Here is a 15,697-nt window from a genome sequence, read left to right as displayed (position 1 = left end):
TTCGGGAGTATTGCCATAACTCGTATAACGGATGCTTTTCGAAGGTTGAGGTACATGATTTCCGAAGGTTTCTTGGTTATGTGTTGAAGGATGGATACAGCTGGATGTAGGGATTGTTAGTTTGGGTGAGATATTATGCTTCCCCTGTATCCCCAACACTTGATTGCATAACCAGAAAGTTTAGGGAGTTTATAGGTGGGAATTCAAGTATCACGTAGGATATCTTTCCTGCAGACACATGATACGATATGGGATCTATCATATGTTTGTTCTGGCTAATTCTGCAAGCCAATCCTTTCTTTTTGTTTTGATTGTGGTATTCGAATTGCTTCAAGTCAAGTGTTGATTCGATACCTTTCCTAAGCGGTACTCTCATATTTCTAAGGGAGTACTAATCCTTCTTGATCGTCGAGATTGTCATGTTAATTCTTTTCTAACCGGTGTGCTTCTCTTCAAGTGGATCCGGTAATTTCGACATTCGCAAGATCACCCCTCACTTTTCCCAACGTTGTTCATTTCATCCGTCCCCAAGTTGTCTTTGTTTTCCCGCCCTCCCACCCTTTTTCTTTAAGGACTCAGATTTCTTAATCAAGTATCCTTTTATTGATGGGAAGCCTCTTCATTCTTTTCCGTCAATGTTTTACCCGGTGTTTGTTATGAAGATGCTAAGGGAGCTTCAAGTCCGTCACTCTTCACTCGTTTTCTTCTCCGGTGGACTCAAGTCAAGCTTTGGCGATCACATCCTTTTCCTCATTTCAAATGTTTTCTCATGCCGGTGCACCTCTTAATCATCCACTTCTCGCTATTAAATTGTTCCGGAGTGCTGAAGATATCTTAGAAGATTCAAGTTTCCATTCTCAATTCGCTAAAGTTCTTTTGAGGATGTTATCTCATTCAAGCCATTTAATTCAACTGGTGCAATCTCTCTTCAAAATCGTTCACCGATGTTTCTTTTGAGTGGGCCCTAACCCACAGGTCTTTTCCCAGGAACTTACCTGACTCTTCTAATTTTTTTCCCGAAGTTACTCTCAAATTCTTTTCCAAGTCTGACGTAAGAATGAATTATCATCAGTCATATGTCTTTATCCAACATCTTTCAAATTCTTTTCATCGTTGGTTCAACCATTCTAATTTAAATTCTGGAGTGCATCAACAATTCATGATGGTATTTCTCGTCCTCATTCTCGAATTGTGAAGACCGAAGAAGAGTTTTTCCTCCAAATCTTATCTGTTCTCTCAAAGATTCGTAGTTCAAGCTTGATGCCATCCTCTCATAATTGTTTTTGATTGTGAGAATTCTTTTCACCCATCTGGAGCAATTCAAGAGTCTTTTCAGCTCGATTCTCCGAAATCCATCATTTCGGGTTTATTCATTCTAAGCTTTCAGGTCTCATTCTCCAAATCTTACCAGGGCATCATTCAAGTTTTCTCTAATCAGCTCGGGATCTCTTCGTTCATTTGTATCTATATTCTCTCAACTACCTTCGTTCATTTTCTAATTCTTCCCGGTGTTTCGCTATCTTTTCTTTATTTAATTCTTACGGTGGTTCGTTCAAGATCTCTCTTCCTTTTTGATCATATCAATTCATTCGTTCTTTCCTAAAGCCTACCGGTGGATTCATTGAAGACCTTCCTCAAGTTTGCGCTATATCTATTTTAATCCTTTCTACGAGAATAAGTAGTATGCCAAATCCATTGCTTGTCATCAATCTAAATTGGTGAAGGATACACATAATATAATTCTTATTCTTGGTTCACCCAGGTGATTTATCTTTCTCTCTGGAGTTGTTCGTCATATCACATTCTTGGTTCGAGATGCTTCATATTTTCTTTTTTGGAGCTCGTTCATGATATCAATTCTCGGTTTCTAGTTGTTCATCTTTCTTCCGGAGTTCAAAGTTTTCGCGGTCATATCGTCGTGAAGCTCCATCTAAGTCATCGCAAGGCTTCACCTTGTGTTTTCAACTTCTCTTCCTTTTATCATCCTTTTACTACCGGAGTTCTCATGAAGGCTCAACTTGGTGGTTCGTTAAGGATTCCTTTCATTCTTCATTTCTTCTTCAAGATTTCTCTCGGAGTTAACATCTGCGAAGCTATACTCTAAAATAAACATGGTGTTCAACACATGTTTTGTTTTGTGGAGTCCAAGCATTCTTCATCTTACATTCTGAAGTACAATTCGTTCTACCTTATCATTTGAGGTGGTGTTATGTCATTCTTGACAATTTGAGTTCGTGTTTCATGATTCACATGTTGTCAAGAATGAGATATTTTAAATCCGCCAATCTCTTCGTTGGAGTTATCTTGTGTCATGTTTCACCTAAAGCCTTCCCTAAGGAATGTTGCTATTATGGCTCTTATCAATGATCCAAGTTTTCTCCTATTCTCTTGGTGAAAGAAGTTTTTCATCGCCTTGGTGCTCTCACTCAAATCAATGGCTTCCTTTAGTGGCTATTTGTCACCTCATATGTTGAGATGTTTCCATAAGCCCACTACAAGCTTATTATTTTCGTTGTTGGTTTTCCAACAACTCCGTTCAATCCCTCTTGTTAGGATACTTTTCAAATTCAATTGTGGTAGAAGTTGTCTTTTTCCTCTCCGTTCTTTTCTTTCCAACGATCTAGCTTCTACTCTTTGTTCCGGAGGCATTGTGTTGTTGCTCACTTCGACCAATCATCTCATTTTCTCAAGATCATGTTCTTTCCTTGCTTATCCACTTAACCGGAGTGGTTACATGTCCTTTCTTGTCACTAGAGCTCTTCATTCATGTCTTTGCAACCCCAAGATTTTGGCAATGTTCCTTGTTCCTCTTTTCTAACGGAGTGTTTCCAACTTCGTTCATCTTTGTTGTATTCTTTTCTCGCAATTGTTCAACCTCTCAAGGTTTAGGGTTTCACTCTTTTGTCAAGAAGCAACTTTATTTTACCTCTTCCTCTTCCGCTTCTCTTCGCTGCCATCCTAGATCTCGGGACGAGATCCTCTTGTAGTGGTGGAGTGTTGTAACGACCTGAGACCGTTGCGCCAGGTGTCTTCCAGTTATTCGCTGTCTTTGCCATGTCATTTGCTTGCGTGTTGCATTTTGCCATGTCATCATGTGCATTGCATCTGCATGTTTTCGAAACTTGCATCCATCCCAGTCTCCCCATTCCTCCCGTTGTCCGTTCTAAGCCCAGACACACTTGCACGCGCCCGCGGCACGTCCGAAATATTATTTTATAAGTGGCCAGAAAATGTTCTCAGAATGGGATGAAAGTTGGCATGCGGTGTTGTTATGTTGTCAGTAGACCGCCTGCCAAATTTCATCGCATTTGGAGTCCGTTTGACGCCACAACGGATAACTATAGCGGCAATATAGCCGGTCTTTTCGTCGGACGTTTTTGGTCTCCGGAAACCGTCGTCGGGCTGCACTCCTTCCCTCTCATCTCAACCCAACTTCTCTTCACAGTCCACCTAGGCCCAGCCTACCCCTCTTTGCACAGTGCTTAGACCCCTCTCGCGCGTCCGGAACTTCCCCGAACCCGAATCGGACTATCGTTACCGTTGGGTCTGGATCCTCCCCAAACATCTATAAAACATCTTCGTTTTCTGAGTTGGGCCCCCTGCCTATTTTTTTCTCGACCGCCCGATTACGATCGGACGAACATGTTAGACCCTAACTTTATCCCACCAACCTTATACTCCATCCATTCCAAAATATAGTGCGCCCGCTCTTCCCGATGTCCAACTTTAACCATAAATTTAACCAACGAGACCAACTGCAGCGGGAGAAAAAATTATATAATTGAAAACTTCTTTCGAATACGAATTTACTGATATAATTTTTGCTCCCGCCGCAATCGGTCTTGATAGTTAAATTTACGGTCAAAGTTAAAGCACGGGGATAGAGGAAGCAAGAATGAAGGGAATATATAGCAGCCTAACCCTAGATTTTAGGTAGACTGTCCCATCCATCAGCTGCCGCAGTCGCACTCATCCCCACCTCGGGATCTTCCCGGATCCATCTCGCAGCTACCCACAGGCCAGCGGTCTCCCCCTCGATCACCATTCCACCAGTCGCCTCCGGATCCAAAAACCCACCAACCAGAGCCAGCCCACAGCCGCATCGACCTCCTCCCCGAGCATCGCGTCCGGCAGAGAGCCGAGTTGCCGGACTAGCATATGAGTCTCACACCGCTCCTACCTTCCCGTCGTTCCTCTCCCTCCTCCCGCTGCTCTCTCTGTTCCCATCTAATCTCTCTCTCTCTCTATACTCCGTGGACAAAGCCTGCCATGGATCTCCAGCCGTCGACTACTGGAGCTTCGTCCCCATCGCCAAAGTTCCCCCACGCATCGCCCGGCCGCTCGCCGATGTGGGAAGGTGACCACCGCGTCCACCAGGAGCACGGCGCCGCGTGCGCCACCGGATATGGCCGGACCGGACATCCAAGTCCTCCTCTCGGCGGATCCGCCTCTTCCCTGCTGTCTCCTTGCCCCGACGCCGCCTTCCCTTGCCTCGCCGTCGGCAAGTCCCACCACTCGAACTCTCACCGCACCATGGATGGATTTGCTTCGACCACCTCGGCGCCTCCGGCTGCAGATCAAGCCACTGCCCTGGAGCCTCTCAACCGACGCCGCCGGAACTCCTCTCGCTGTCGCCCATGGCCTCGTCTTCGGCCAGAACGAGCCGTCCCCGACCTCTCCTCGTCGTCCGTCCGCCGGTCACAGCGCCATGGCCTCCTCACGTCACCGGGAGGTCCTCCCGCTGACCGGAGCCGCTGGAGTCGGGGCCTCCTCAGTTCTGCCGGGTCCCTGCTCCATCCCGCGACCCGAGCTCGCGTGCTCGTTTCCTCTGCTCGCGCGACAGGACGAGCGCCGTATGCGTTGACCACTTCCTGCCTCATCAGCCAGTGGGTGAGACCCCCAGCCGAGGCCGTGACCAATCCCAGCCCCGAGCCGGCCTGATGGCCCATGGTGAGCTCCAGCAAATCCAGCGCCCTACGCACTGCCGGCCCAACATGCTTCATATTCGGGTCATGCCGTGTTTTTTTCAGTGTCTGCGGTTTTAGCTAATTTCCAGACACTGCAGTTTTTACATAAAACCTCTAGTTGTCATGCATTTAATAACTTCACAACCATGCATCATAATTAAACAAACTTAATATGTAAAATGCTTAGAATTTTGTCTAGTTTCATAATATGCAACTTTCATCCATGTAAAAATGTTTAAAATGATGTTTGCTTATAATTTGCATAGTTGTCATGCTAAAATGATTTATTTTATAACTAAATAACCGTAGCTCCAAACTTAACAAACTTTATATGTAAATGGGGTGGAAAAATGCCTAGTTTAACATGGTACGCTCTTGTTGCATGTTTAACAACTCTAAAATTGGGTTTAGGGCAGAACAGTACCAACTCTAAAATTTGCATATGAGGATTTTCCAGAATTGTTGTTTGTTGTTTCCGGCCTCATTTAAACTTGCCTAAATAGTTAGTTTATATGTGTTTCACCTCTTTTCATGTTTAACAACATTTAATATTGTTGGGTACATAAACGAGAGAGAACTAAGTAACTGAATGTGGTGTTTCGTCAATATGCAACTCGTTGTATATTGAGCTCCACTTAATTTGTAGTATTGGTTGTGCACTTTGCCATGCCATGTTTCATTAAATTGGACATGCATCATACTTGGTTGTGCATCATGCTATGTTTATGTGATGCTTGTTTACTATGTTGCTTGCTTCCTTCCGAGTTGCTTCTCTCGTTAGCTTCGATTTTGTTCCGGAGTTGTGATGATCCGTTCGACTACGTCTGTTTGACTTCATGGACTCGTTCTTCTTCCTAGCAGGATTCAGGCAAGATGACCATACCCTCGAAATCACTTCTATCTTTGCTTGCTAGTTGTTCGCTCTATCACTATGTCGCGCTACCTACCACTTGTTTATCATGCCTCCCATATTGTCATGTCAAGCCTCTAACCCACCTTCCTAGCTGTAACGCCCTCGATGCGGCTATAGCTCCCACGTGTCGAGGCACGACTTAGAGACATAACCGCATTGAAAGCAATGCCGCAAGTTAGGCAATCTTCACAACATCCCATGTAATATAAATAATAAAAGGGAGATACAATAGTTGGCTTACACTCGCCACGTCAATCAAAGTACATAAATAGCATTACAACATTCAAACACTCATGGCCCGACTACGACGCCAAAATAAAAGATAACCCAACATGCGACACGGTCCCGATCACCCCAACTGGGCACCACTACTGATCATCAGGGAAAGACACGTAGTATCGTTGAGAATCCTCGTCGAACTCCCACTTGAGCTCAAGCGCGCCATCTGGAGCGGAATCATCAGGCCCTGCATCTGGTTTGGAAGTAATCTGTGAGCCACAGGGACTCAGCAATCTCGCACCCTCGCGATCAAGACTATTTAGGCTTAATAGGTAAGGCAAGGAAAATATGTGGAGCTGCAGCAAGCGACTAGCATATATGGTGGCTATCCTGTTCGCAAAAAAGAGCGAGAAGAGGAGGCAAAGCGCGACCGATTAACTAGAGAACAACCTGCGCAAACATTACTCCAACACCGTGTTCACTTCCCGGAGTCCGCCGAGAAGAGACCATCACGGTAACTCACACTGTTGGTTCATTTTAATTAAATTAAGGTTCAAGTTATCTACAACCAGACATTAACAAATTCCCATCTGCCCATAACCGCGGGCACGGCTTTCGAAAGTTCAAATCCCTGCAGGGGAGTCCCAACTTAGCCCATGACAAGCTCTCACGGTCAACGAAGGAATAGACCTTCTCCCGAGACATTCCGATCAGACTCGGTATCCCGGTTCTTTAAGACACTCTGACAGGTTAAAACAAATCCAGCAACACCGCCCGAATGTGCCGACAAATCCCGATAGGAGCTGCACATATCTCGTTCTCAGGGCACACTCAGATAGGTCAAGCTACGAGTAAAACCAACCCTCGAGTTTCCCCGAGGTGGCCCCGCAGGCTGCCTGGTTCGGACCAACACTCAGAGGAGCACTGGCCCGGGGGGGGGGGGTTTAAATAAGATGACCCTCGGGCTCCGGAAACCCAAGGGAAAAAGAGGCTAGGTGGAAAATGGTAAAACCAAGGTTGGGCATTGCTGGAAAAGCTTTAATCAAGGCGAACTATCAAGGGGTTCCCATTATCACCCAACCGCGTAAGGAACGCAAAATCCGGGGAACATAACACCGATATGACAGAAACTAGGGCGGCAAGAGTGGAACAAAACACTAGGCGAGAGGCCAAGCCTTCCACCCTTTACCAAGTATATAGATGCATTAAGATAACATGGTAATATAATAATATCCCAAAAGGTAAATAATGTTCCAACAAGGAACAGTCTCCAATCTTCACCTGCAACTAGCAACGCTATAAGAGGGGCTGAGCAAAGCGGTAACATAGCCAATCAACGGTTTGCTAGGACATGGTGGGTTAGAGGTTGAACATGGCAATTTGGGAGGCATGATAAGCAAGTGGTAGGCATCGTAGCATAGGCATAGCAAAAAAGCGAGCATCTAGCAAAGCAAAGATAGTAGTGATTTCGAGGGTATGATCATCTTGCCTGCAAAGTTGTCAGAGTTGACTGGATCCTCGAAAGCAAACTCAACGGGCTCCTCGTTAGCGAACTCATCTCCCGTCTCTACCCAAACAAGACAAACAAGCAAACGGAGCACAATCAACCACGTGCAAACTCAAACAACATGATGCAAAGATGGTATGCTATGCGGGATGCGATGCGGGATGCATATGCAAGAATGGACAAGTAATGCATGAACCTGGCCTCAAAATGGAAATCCAAGTGTGCCACTTGAAATATGAGATGAAATCGCTTGAAAACGATATAAAGAACACCGGAATCGGAGTTACAGTTTGGAAATGGCAAGCGATTCAAATATGGCCACATTCTGCGATTTACAGCAAGTAGCCATCTAAATGCAACAAGATGAACATGCTACAGCACCCAAACATGGCATCAAAATACATGGCAGGCATCCATTCAAGATGCTTAACAAAAGTCTAGCACTGAGCTACGGCCAATTCATCCATTAACAGGTTCAAACAAGCATGGCAAAAATGCATTTGGCAAACAGATTTCAGACTTAGTGAAATTAACACTTGTCTGGAATTTCAGATCAGATAGCACTCTTCGGAGCATGAAAACTATATGCTATAGGACCTGAACATGGCAAAGTAAAGCATTGCACGGAGCTACTCAAAGAGCTTAACAAAAGTCCCTTAGTGACCTTGAGCCAAAAGGGATCAGTAAATACAATTGCAAGCATGTGAACATGGCAAAAACATAATCAGTTCTCAGACTTAGTAAAAACTGGAGCATGCTGAAACAGATATCAAGTAGGCATGTTTACGAGCTCGATGCACTCACTACAGAGCAAGTCATGACAATCTAAGCATACACCCATCAAGAATACACAAAATGCAAGATAGACATGGCAAGAACAATAGCATAGCATGCACGGATCAACTACAACATCATCGGCCAAATTGCTAACAAGTAGACAATCTGCCCAGATTCATGAAATGACAAAAGTAGAGCTTGATTGACTCAAGCTAGGGTGCTCCATAATTGCAAACAAAGACATGGATGGATAGATCACTACAATATTAACAAAACATCCTTACTGATCATCCTCAAAAGAGGCACGGATCACTAGGAAACAATATGAACATATGGCATATTGAGATAAACAGCTCAAGGACTTGGTGGAAATGCTAAGTCCCTGAAATCAGTATTAACAAATGCCTCACTTGGCAAGCTTGTGCTAGTCACCACACACATCACAAAAATACATGGGTTGCACCTCTGGACAGATGGCAAAACATATAAGAAAACACGTGTAGAGCTCATGGGCATATCATGCACACAATAATCATGGCAAAAATGACAAATATCCAATTGGAGCAGCAGATCTGACAATTAACTCAAATAGCATTCTTCTAACAGCATTTCGGGCATCAAGATGAACTCAAATGAAAATGATGCAATGAGATGAAATGATGTGCTCTCTGAGGCGAACATTTTGATATGCTATATGCCCAAAACGGAGCTACAGATGCGGAGATACAACATGATGAAATATGCAAAATAAACTGCAGACTTGGGAAAAATAACGAAGTCAACCCTAGGGTTTTTCGAATCCGGATCTGAGATCCAGCGGCACTGTTCACGCGCGGTGCCCAAGGTTGGACGGGGACGAAGAACGCGGCGGCCGGAGAAGGAGGGACTCGCCGGAGTTGCCGGGGCCAACGAGGGGAGGCGAGGAGGCGGCAGTCGGGCGCCGGCGAGGTCCGGGCGCGTCGGGCGGCGGGGCGCCGGAGCCGGACCGACGAGGAGGCGCGGCGGGCTCGCTCCGGCCGGCGACGAGGGCTGCGGGCGGCGCGGTCTCACGGCGGCGCGGCGAGGGAGCCGGGCGGCGGGCGGAGCGAATCGGCGGGCGAAGGGTGGCGCCTCCCGATGGGCTTGGAGGGCCCGGTGCGGGCCTGCCCGGGCCGGCGGCGATGTGGGCACGCAGCTGCCACGTGGCAAGTCGCGGTTGGCTGCGGGCGGCGGACAACTTCCGGCTCTGTACGGACGTGTTCGGCGGCGGCGGAGGAGATATTTTTAGGGTTAGGGGGGAGAAGATCCGGGAATTGGAAATGGGGGTCTATTTATAGAGGTAGAGGGAGCTAGGAAGCTCCAAATGAGGTGCGGTTTGCGGCCACGCGATCGCGATCGAATGCTCTAGATGATGGAGAGGGTTTTGGTGGGTTTTGGGCCAAATTGGAGGGGTGTTGGGCTGCAACACACACGAGGCCTTTTCGGTCCCTCGGTTAACCGTTGGAGTATCAAACGAAATCCAAATGGTACGAAACTTGACAGGCGGTCTACCGGTAGTAAACCAAGGCCGCTTGGAAAGTCTCGGTCCAATCCGGAAATGTTTAATCCCCACACACGAGAGAAAGGTAGAAATGACCACCGGAGAAGAACGAAGCGTCGGAATGCAAAACGGACAACGGGGAAAATGCTCGAATGCATGAGATGAACACGTATGCAAATGCAATGCACATGATGACATGATATGAGATGTATGACAACGACACAACACACGGAGACAAAAACCCGAACCCGAGAAAATAAAATAACTTAAGGCCGGAAACGGCAAGAGTTGGAGTACATATTGGGTAAATCATATCCGGGGTGTTACACTAGAAAACCGTTGTTTGGCTATGTTACCGCTTTTGCTCAGCCCTTCTTATAGCGTTGCTAGTTGCAGGTGAAGCTGGAGTTAGTTCCATGTTGGAACATGGATGTGTTGGGATATCATAATATCTCTTATTTTAATTAATGCAGCTATATACTTGGTAAAGGGTGGAAGGCTCGGCCTTTTGCCTGGTGTTTTGTTCCACTCTTGCCGCCCTAGTTTCCATCATACCGGTATTATGTTCCTTGATTTTGCGTTCCTTACGCGGTTGAGTGTTATGGGAACCCCTTGACAGTTCGCTTTGAATAAAACTCCTCCAGCAAGGCCCAACCTTGGTTTTAACATTTGCCACCTAAGACTTTTCCCTTGGGTTTCGCGTACTCAAGGGTCATCTTTATTTTAAACCCATGGTCCAGTGCTCCTCTGAGTGTTGGTCCAAACTAGAGCACCGTGCGGGACCGTCCATTGGCAACTTGGGTTATGTTGGTACTTGTACGCTTAGCTTATCCGGTGTTCCCTGAGAACGAGATATGTGCAGCTCCTATCGGGATTTGTCGGCACATCCAGGTGGTCTTGCTTGTCTTGTTTTACCATTGTCGAAAAGTCTTGTAACCGGGATTCCGAGACTGATCAGGTCTTTCCGGGAGAAGGAATATCCTTTGTTGACCGTGAGAGCTTGTGATGGGCTAAGTTGGGACACCCCTGCAGGGTATAAACTTTCGAGAGCCATGCCCACGGTTATGTCGCAGATGGGAATTTGTTAATATCCGGTTGTAGAGAACTTGACAATTGACTTAATTAAAATGCATCAACCGCGTGTGTAGCCCTTATGGTCTCTTTTCAGCGGAGTCCGGAAAGTGAACACGGTCTTGTGTTATGCTTGCACGTAAGTAGTTTCAGGATCACTTCTAGCTTCTCGACCGTTGTGTTGCTTCTCTTCTCGATCTTATTTGTGTATGTTAGCCACCATATGTGCTTAGTGCTTGCTGCAGCTCCACCTCCTTACCTTACCCTACCCATAAGTTTAAATAGTCTTGATCTTGCGGGTGTGAGATTGTTGAGTCCTCGTGACTCACGGATACTTCCAAATAGTTGCAGGCGCCGAGGATACCGGTGCAGGTGAAGCTACTAAACTCTAATGGGAGTTCGACGAGGATCTGGATCCTTACTATGTGTCGTTTCCTGATGATCAGTAATGGAGCCCAGTTGGGACGATCGGGGATCTAGCATTTGGGGTTTATCTTCCTTTTTATTCGGTTTTGACCGTAGTCGGTCTTTGAGTGTATTTGGATGATGTATGAATTATTTATGCATTGTGTGAAGTGGCGATTGTAAGCCAACTCTTTATACCATTCTTATTCAGTACATGAGATTGTGTGAAGATTACCCCTCTTGCGATAAAACTACCATGCGGCTATGCCTCTAAGTCGTGCCCTGACACGTGAGAGATATAGCCGCATTGTGGGTGTTACGTTCCTGTGGAACCAAGAACTTTTGTTCTCCATCTTACTCAGCCCTCTGTATCCCCAGCAACAATGGCCCGAAAAAGGAGAAAGTTGGACTCCGATAAGTCTCTCCCGGTAGAGCCGTCCGCTCCTGGCAGAGACCCTGCTGGAAACAACTCCTCGCCACCTGCCGGACGGCACCCTCCAGTCGGGACCATGGTCCCCACAAACAAGGAATGCGCCCCCACAGAAGAGGAGGTGTCGCTAGTCCTCGTTGCTGAGCCCCGGGCTCCAACTTGGGCAAGGCACACCGTCCACTTCCTCCAAACCGGAGAGCTTCCCGGCAACCAAGATGAGTCTGAAAGAGTAGCCCGTAGGGCCAGTATGTAGCGGTTTGTCGATGACACTCTGTACAGAAGGATGCCCAACGGTGTGAAATTAAAGTGCATTTGCCGGGAAGAAGGAAAGGAACTGCTGGCTAAGATTCACAAAGGCATGTGCGGCTCCCACATTGGATCAAGGGCATTAAATGGGAAAGCATTCCAGCAAGGATTCTATTGGCCCGCAGCGCTCCAAGATGCGGTCGAGCTAGTCACCAAATGTGAAGCTTGCCAGTTCCATTCCAAGAACATCCACCTGCCTGCTCAAGCTCTTCAGATGATCCCTCTATCATGGCCATTTTCGGTCTGGGGGCTCGATATCCTCGGCCCCTTCCCCTGAGTAACCGGGGGCTTAGAATTCTTGTTTGTTGGCATCGACAAGTTTACAAAGTGGCCGGAAGTGACTGCCGTGAGAGAGGTGACTACTCAGTCAGCTATCAAGTTCTTGAAATAATTGGTGTGCCATTTTGGAGTCCCGACAAGGATCATTACCGACAACAGCACCCAGTTCACGAGCCACTCCTTCATGCAATATGTTCATGCCCTCGTATGCAAGATCTCATTTGCCTCTGTGGCACATCCCAGAAGCAATGGACAAGCTGAGAGGGCGAACACTGAAGTGCTGCGGGGACTTAAGACAAGAACTTTTGATACGCTGCAAAAGCATGGCAGGCGGGGGATCGATGATCTGCCGGTAGTTCTTTGGTCCCTCAGAATGACACCAAACCGAGCTACCAGGCAGACTCCCTTCTCCCTAGTCTATGGGGCAGAAGCAGTTATCCCCATGGAACTCATTTACGGGTCACCTCGGGTGCTTTCCTACGATAAAGTAGTGCAAGTTCAGCATCGATGTGACGACGCTGTGCTACTCGAGGAGAACCGTCTCCGGGTTGCTACGCGTGTTGCATGCTATCAGCAAGCCCTGCATCGCTATCATAGCCGCAGGGTTCATGCTCGGTGTTTTGAGGAAGGCGACCTTGTCCTTAGGCGCGTTCAGTCCGCCAAGGGTAGAAACAAGTTGTCGCCAAAGTGGAAAGACCCTTACCGGGTAGTATGAGTCACCGGAACTGGCGTAGTCCGTCTAGAGACCGGAGATGACACTTAGTTGCAAAACTCATGGAATATTGAGCATCTCCGCAAGTTCTACCCGTAAGGCGCGGCTGTCAGGCCCTGCACGGCAGCCACCCTTTTGTACATGCCTTGCCTCAGGTGCATGTAACCCCTTGTACAAAGCTAGGGCGATGACCCTGTGCAAGAGAAAATAAGCGAAGCGCTGTGGGGGTCCCCGACCAAGTTGCATGTATGCATGAGCATTCCAAGATCATTGCATAAGAATTTCATGAACATTTGCATAATCATATAGATAGGATCGCACCGTGCATCATTCCTGTCGGTATCAAAACCGGCGGATCTCGGGTAGTGGGTCCCGAACTGTGCGTCTAGGCCGAATGGTAACAGGAGGCAGGGAACATGATGTTTTACCCAGGTTCGGGCCCTCTTGATGGAGGTAAAACCCTACGTCCTGCTTGATTAATATTGATGATATGGGTAGTACAAGAGTAGATCTACCATGAGATCAAGGAGGCTAAACCCTAGAAGCTAGCCTATGGTATGATTGTTGTATATGGAGTTGATTGCCTACGGACTACAACCCTCAGGTTTATATAGACACCGGATAGGGTTAGGGTTACACAGAGTCGGTTACAATGGTAGGAGATCTTGAATATCCGCATCGCCAAGCTTGCCTTCCACGCCAAGGAAAGTCCCATCCGGACACGGGACGAAGTCTTCAATCTTGTATCTTCATAGTCCAGGAGTCAGGCTGAAGGGAAGGTCCGGCTACCCGAACACCCCCTAATCTAGGACTCCCTCAGTAGCCCCTGAACCAGGCTTCAATGACGACGAGTCCGGTGCGCAAATTGTCTTCGGCATTGCAAGGCGGGTTCCTCCTCCAAGTCCTTCATAGAAGATTGTAAACACCAAGAGTAATGTCCGGCTCTACAAAATAAGCTTCCACATATCGCCATAGAGAGAATAATATTAACACAAATCAAAACTACTAACGTATTCCGCAGTGTGTCATCACACTACGGCTAAGTCCTTTACTCGAATCGTTTTTACTTTTCCACCTCAGCGTGTTTTGCGAGGCGGTTTCCTTGGCACGTCTTGTCAAAGCAGAGATCGTGTACCCCCTTTACGGGATTCTCATCAATACGGACGTGGGTAATCCAACCGCGCCACTTATCACGGCGCTTGGGAGGCAAGCGAGTTTTACTAGGCTGGTGGGGACGCACAACCGCATCCGCCCATATAAGGGGATAAGGATCCACCTTTTTACCTACGCCTTCTTCCTCCTTTGCCTATCCATCTCCTGCGCACTCGAGCTCCAACGCCCAAGCCTGCACTTCCCACCTCAACCTTCTCTAGCAATGTCCGGAGCGGGAGGCAAGTGGATGGTCTCCTCCGCTACGGAGGGCCAAGTCAAGAAGCTAAGGAAGGCCGGATACCTGTCCAAGGACATCGCGCACCGACTTCCCGAAAAGGGGCAGCTTCTCCCCACCCCAAGGCCCCATGAGAGGGTAGTATTTCTCCCCCACTTCCTCCGCGGACTGGGTTTTCCACTCCACCCATTTGTCCGGGGGCTCATGTTCTACTACGGCCTGGATTTCCACGATCTGGCCCCGAACTTCATCCTCAACATCTCAGCGTTTATCATCGTGTGCGAGGCTTTCCTCCGCGTCCGCCCTCATTTCAGCCTCTGGCTCAAGACCTTCAACGTCAAGCCCAAGGTGGTGCACGGCAGCCAGGCGGAGTGCGGAGGCACCATGGCGGGCAAGATGGCCAACGTCCTATGGTTCGAGGGCTCTTTTGTGGAGACCCTAAAGGGGTGGCAATCCGGGTGGTTTTACATCACCGAGCCACGCGATCCGAAATGGACCGCGGCCCCCGAGTTCCGATCCGGACCCCCACGCGGCTTATGTCCTGGAAAGAGACGGGCCTTTCCCGGGGTGACGAAAAAGAGGTGACCGGATTGCAAACATGCATCCAGTCCCTGGTGAACAAGCCAATCCGGCTTGTTAATGTAATCCAGGTTATGCTCGTCCGCCGGATCCTCCCGTGCCAACAACGGGATTTTAATCTGTGGGAGTTCGACCCGGCGCAGCACCAAACCCTTAGCAGGCTCTTCGACACGATGTACGAAGATGCCTGGAAGGTGCTATTCAAGGGCGCCGAGGCTCCCGCATCCGCTTCCGAGGACCGCGGATACAGCTCGCAGCGTCATGCTAGCGAGGTAAGCTATCTTCACCTTTTACAGGATGTTAAGCTTTCTTCATAGTTTGACTCTATGCGGGATCTAAACTCCCTTACCTTTGACAGGCTTGGCGGGCGATATCCGGACCGATTAACTCTCCGGCTCCACTGCCCGAAGACCCAGCCCCAGCTCTACTAGTGAAGCTGCTGGTTCCGGCGCCTTATGTGGTGCCGGAGAAGAAGGCCAAGAAGAAGAAGACCACGGGGACTCGAAAGAGTGCCCGCAACGTGGTGGTGTCGGACTCGTCATCTGACGAGTCCGAGACGCCCTCCTCCCGCGAAAACGGGGAGGAGGAAGAAGAAAGCTCTCCCCCCCAGCGGAGGGAGGAGAGAA

At 48.1% G+C, this 15,697-nt stretch overlaps 1 long non-coding RNA gene across 1 annotated transcript; it reads left to right on the top strand.

Annotated features, from left to right (window-relative positions):
* The first annotated feature begins 3,900 nt into the window (after nt 1-3,900).
* On the top strand, nt 3,901-11,591 carry LOC125510601 (uncharacterized). The gene is made up of 2 exons (XR_007284675.2): nt 3,901-4,950; nt 11,319-11,591. It is a non-coding gene; the product is annotated as an uncharacterized LOC125510601 (long non-coding RNA).
* Nucleotides 11,592-15,697: the final 4,106 nt, after the last annotated feature.

The sequence above is a fragment of the Triticum urartu genome, chromosome 1A (genome assembly GCF_056163025.1).
Source record: "Triticum urartu cultivar PI428250 chromosome 1A, HENAU_Tu73, whole genome shotgun sequence".
NCBI lineage: Eukaryota > Viridiplantae > Streptophyta > Magnoliopsida > Poales > Poaceae > Triticum > Triticum urartu.
This window is presented reverse-complemented; position numbering and strand designations above follow the sequence as displayed.